At 40.6% G+C, this 5,388-nt stretch overlaps 1 long non-coding RNA gene across 1 annotated transcript; it reads right to left on the bottom strand.

Moving 5' to 3' along the window:
• Nucleotides 1-981: 981 nt before the first annotated feature.
• On the bottom strand, nucleotides 982-2,853 carry LOC134201863 (uncharacterized). The gene is made up of 2 exons (XR_009977117.1): nucleotides 2,261-2,853; nucleotides 982-1,428 (listed from the first exon to the last, which is right to left on the bottom strand). It is a non-coding gene; the product is annotated as an uncharacterized LOC134201863 (long non-coding RNA).
• Between the last annotated feature and the right edge of the window lie 2,535 nt (nucleotides 2,854-5,388).

The following is a 5,388-nucleotide window of genomic DNA, read 5'->3' as shown; positions in this document are numbered from 1 at the left end:
GGACGCGGTGTCCTGGTGTTATGGTGTTACTCCGGGGACGGGGTTGATATCTACATACGGCCTTCCTCTTCCTTCAATGTCGATCATAAGTGTATCAAGGAAATAGCTGGGGCCAAGTGCATATTTTTAAGCTGAATGAAAAAAAATATGTATATTTGTTCAAAAATCATTTGTAGGAATATAATAATATTAATGGAGACAGAAGATCTTATAACATATCCGATTGTCCATCAGAAGATTTCATCCTTCTCAACGGACTATTTCTTCATCTTCCGTCCAATATAAGTGATAGCTTATTCTCATTATCGATGTGGTAATCCGTCTTGACTAATTCTAGATATCTTGAGCACTGAGAAGTGCTTTGCTGCAGAAGCTGGCAAGATGATGGCTACAACCCTCGTGTCTATTGATTTCAATTTTATTTATATTTGGTTATTTGTGCCTACACCTTGCTTGTGACAAAGTCATGTTTTATGATATCGTATAGTTCGAAATCATTTGACCTAAAGTATACCTAAAGTCACTCACTGACCTAAAGTAATTGCTTCATTATCTAATTAATTGCAATTTGAATTAGTTCGAAGGAGAAATCAATGAAATATAACCCAGATGCTAATTAGAAGGAGGGCCAAGCGTTGTGTCGCAGAGGCCCGCGAGGGTCGTGCTTGTATCGAACTATCGTAAATATCGTATATAGAGGGAGGAGGGACGTGCTTAGTGATTAGCGGGAGAGCTCGTAAAGTCGGTACAAGTGTCGCCATGTCGGGTCGAGCCCCGCTGTCGCTCGTAAATATACGACAAACAATCATTCTATGTTAATGGACTACTATAGGAACACATTCTATACATGCAATACATTCTTGTCAGTTTACTTCAATTTCGAATAATAATTAAATCCATGTCAACGCAAATATATTTTATAACTTGCTACTACTACTTAAAGGAAATGCTTCACAAACTACAAAACATTATATCTACCTATATACCTATGTAATTACAAATATTTATGATAAATTAAATGGTCCGCGAAACAAAATCTTCGCTGTTACTTCCGCTGCGTGTTCAGAGGTTTTAAATTGACTTGCGTAGGTCGAAGTTGTAGCAGCATGTGTTGTTGTCCACGGTCGCCAAAACCAGTGTTTCTCATGAAGCTTCATGTGAGTTGCTCGTTTGTTTAAGAACACGTAAAACTGTAAACTTTAGTTGACGCTGTTCCCACTGTAGACCGTGGCAATGTGTTGTTGGATCCCTGATCGCGCACTTTAAGCGAACGAACGGAGGATCCAATATAATTGCCGCTTTCAATTAATTCATTTATGTTCTTGGAAGATATATATACCTAGTATGTTACATACCTACAAGTCCCCAGTATTTTCCTTACTCTCCACGTTTGACAAACCGTGATCCAAATTTGATCTTCATAATGTCCTAGAGCGATTAAACATAATATATAAGCACAACAAATAACTAAATAACAAATGTCTAAAAAAATATTTTAACAAATACCTACGTACGAGTAAGTACCACCACCGGGCCTATTTCTGCCGTGAAGCAGTAGTGCGTTTCGGTTTCAAGGGTGGAGCAGCCGTTATACTGTTAAAACTCAGACCTTAGAAGACCTCTTGTCTCAAGGTGGGTGGCGGAATTTACGTTGTAAATGTCCATGGGCTCCGGTAACCACTTGAATCCAGGTGGGCTATGAGCTCGTAAACCCATCCAAAGAAACAATATCTCAGTCTAGAAGCCCTATGCGTGGAATGATCTAGAATTCGTTGAAGATATTTGTAATTAAATTTTTTGCTCACTGCTGAAAAATAAGTAGTATTTTTTTATATTATTTCGTTACGAAAAAGATAGAAAAATACTCAGAATTTTTTGATGATTTTATGTCATTCCGCGCGCTTACATTCGCTGAGTCTGCCTTTTAAATTTCAAATGAATCGGTTAAATGGTTCTCGAGTTATGATGGAGGAAAGTATGAAGTTTGAATTTTAAGAAAAACACGTATAAAGTTTTGTGCTAGGTGAATCATGAGGCAAAGTCAAAGTGACGTAAGTTACGAAGATCCTACTAAACTGGTTAGTATTTCTTATATGTGGACTTGTACAACGGACTTGAGCTTTGTTCTAAGTAAACAAGATTATGAGTGAATGAACAATCATAGCCTTATCAAACCTAATCCCAAAACAATAGGACGCGTTATTAGACCTCCTATTAGTATTGGATCCACAAACGTTAAAAACAAACAATTGGAAATTACCTTAAATTTCGATTAGAGTATCGAACGCTCTAGAAGCAATCAATCGGTCGATATCTGCGGCCTTTATCCCGCAACAATAGACGCGGCCGAGCCGTTTGTCCGCCGCCTATTGTGTATAATTGCCGGGAAAATCCCAGGATCGGAGTGAGCCGCCGAGATTCACACCCTCTCGCCGACGTCATTACTGTACTGTACCTGTTAAGTGCTGTTTTAGTGGGCGCGAGGCTCTCTGGAATCAATTGTAGGAGTCGTCGCCGCGTCGGGTTCGCCATTACGCGCCTAATATCTGCGTTTTGTTTTAATATCGCCCGGAATCTGTGCAAGGGACGCTACTGACGATAGGATCCCCCATTGAAGTTCCGAAGTTTGTTAATGAATTTTTGTGGATACGAGTATAGGGATGCTCCGGCACATTAATGTAACTTTGTTTGGGATTGTTTGTATTGTACTGTCCTCAAATTGTAATGTTTAATTTGGTGATTCGTTCAATTTAAGTCTTCATGAGACTGAATTATTTGTAATAAAATTGTATTTAATTGTAAAAGTTGCGGAGCGCTTCTACGTCGCGTCAGTACCGTCGAACTCTCTCGTTCATTTTCCTAGAACAACAAATTCACAAATCAAACATAAGCCCACGCAAAGATCAAAGTTAATCCTTTTTTACCCCGAGTTATTAAATGTACACGTTTTATAATAATCCTCGTGGTTTTCATTTAATCGAGCAATCAGTAGACTTCCGCCACAGAATTACACGTTCTCTCGTTGTGAATGCTATGAGAACTAGGTATGTGAGGTTGATATTTGTATGTCACGTTACTATAGCGTGCTGAATATTTGCAAACAAGAAGGGTAAAAACGCATTTTAGAGATTAAATAAAAATTTCTCAGCTCAGGGTCGAGCGCGGGATGCGCCACGCGACGAACCCCAACATGCATTCTTAAGTAGGTACTATCATTACACACACATAGTATGCGGAGTCTACAGCTAAAACTAAATATTTATCAATAGCAAACGTACTTTCATGGTTACAACCAGGAAAACACAAGAAGCAATCGACGGTTAAGCAACTAAGCGGCATGTAATTGTTTGGAGCTGCCCAATGTTAATAAATTAGTGAATAATATCTACGAGTATAGAAATGTCTCAGTTTTTCTTACTGTGCATTTGGTGGATTTTAATGATTGTGTGGCGGGTAGCCATCATACAACGCAAGATAATTGACAGATGCCTGAATCTCGCTTACGACATTTTCAAGATAAAGCGCATATATACAAGTTCCGAACAACAACATTCGGACCGTCGGTCTACCGAGCAATATCACCAGCTCGGTGGAAGATCTTCCCTTTGTCTTATATTTCCAAAATCTCCATGCAACACAATTTTGAACGATACTTTGTACCAGCCAGCTCGCACTTCAGTAGCGTGGACGCCCCTGGGAACAAGGGATTCGGGTTTGACTTGGTCCTGGTCGGCCTATCTGATTTTATGATAAGACATTGGATTAGAGGAGCAGACAAACAAAGACATGATCAATCTCGTACGGAAATTGTCGACATGAGGTCCTACCGACAGAAAAATAGTGGTAGTGGTAGTGGAGACCCCTGCGAGCTCACAATGTCGGTATGTACCTACCTTACTGACAGGAACAATAAAATTAGTTAATCTTTTCAGGCGTAAGCTAATAAAACAGACTCGTTCTAAATTGTAAGGAACCGTCGTCTTCAGACATGTTTATTCATAGCGCAGTATCGACGTAAGGATTGAACCAGTCACGGAGGGCCCCAGCCGCTAATGACGTCACGTCGCAGGGCACACGACCGACTCCACCCTCCGCGCCCTTCAACTCACTACACTTTAAATTTAAATAGCGAATATATTGAGCTGTTAAAACGAAACTCGTCTTAATGTTCAGGACACCACAGAGCGACCCTTGCGCAGCCCGATATTCTAAAACGGAAGTTTTTATCCGACGCACGGAGTGCTCTCGGAATACTAATAGGTACATAAGAAACGACGTCAGAACGTGCTGCGGGTGTGGTCCACGGTCCTTCTTGTCGTCCCGGAATTTTTATTTTATTTTATTTTATTAGGCTCACAATACACATCACAAGCTAAAGATACATAAAAAACACAAATAAAAAGAACAAAATCTGGCTTGCAACATAAGTTATGTGCGCACGACAAAACAAGACATATAGTGCTGAATTTGTATAACAATGTTCCTTACAATTATGACAAAACAACACAATAACAAAAACTAATCTAACGAGTAATGTAAGGAAAATTTTTTATTCACAATATAATACATTAAACAATTACATTAACCTACCTATTAATAAAGTGGAGGATGCCCTTGAACATTTTTCTAAACGTAACTAACCTACAAGTAAAAATATCTAACTCAGGTTCATTCAAATGGTCAGATTTGAAAGTACAACTTTATTAAAATATTGTAAAAACAAAAACACACAGCGTCGGGGGGCGTGAGCTCTTCTGCTGACCTGACATTTATAGGATACCACGGTCAGCGTCGCGCAGTGAGGTCCTGATTACTTGCACTGGAGATTTGGTCGTGAGCCCGACGTGCCCTCGCGTGAGCACGTCGCCCTGACGGCGCCGCGGCGGGGGGCCCGGAGTGGCCGCGTTGTAAACAGCGCAAACAGTCACGCTTTTTTTTATTTTATTGCTTAGACGGATGGACTAGCTCACAGGCCTGATGTTAAGTGGTTACTGGAGCTCATAGACATCTACAACGTAAATGCGCCACCCACCTTGAGATATAAGTTCTAAGGTCTCAGTATAGTTACAACGGCTGCCCCACCCTTCAAACCGAAACGCATTACTGCTTCACGGCAGAAATAGGCAGGGTGGTGGTACCCACCCGCGCGGACTTACAAGAGGTCCTACCACAAGTAATTACGCAACTTGTAATTTTGCAGGTTTGATTTTTATTACACGATGTTATTGCTTCACCGTGGAAGTCAATCGTGAACATTTGTTGAGTACGTATTTCATTAGAAAAATTGGTGCCCGCCTGAGATTCCAACACCGGTGCATCGCTCAACACGAACGCACCGGACGTCTTATCCTTTAGGCCACGACGACTTCAAACTGGCGACTAGCTCGG

The sequence above is a fragment of the Bombyx mori genome, chromosome 4 (assembly GCF_030269925.1).
Source record: "Bombyx mori chromosome 4, ASM3026992v2".
Classification (NCBI taxonomy): Eukaryota; Metazoa; Arthropoda; class Insecta; order Lepidoptera; family Bombycidae; genus Bombyx; species Bombyx mori.
Note: the sequence above shows the minus strand (reverse complement) of the source record. Positions and strands in the feature narration are given on the sequence as shown.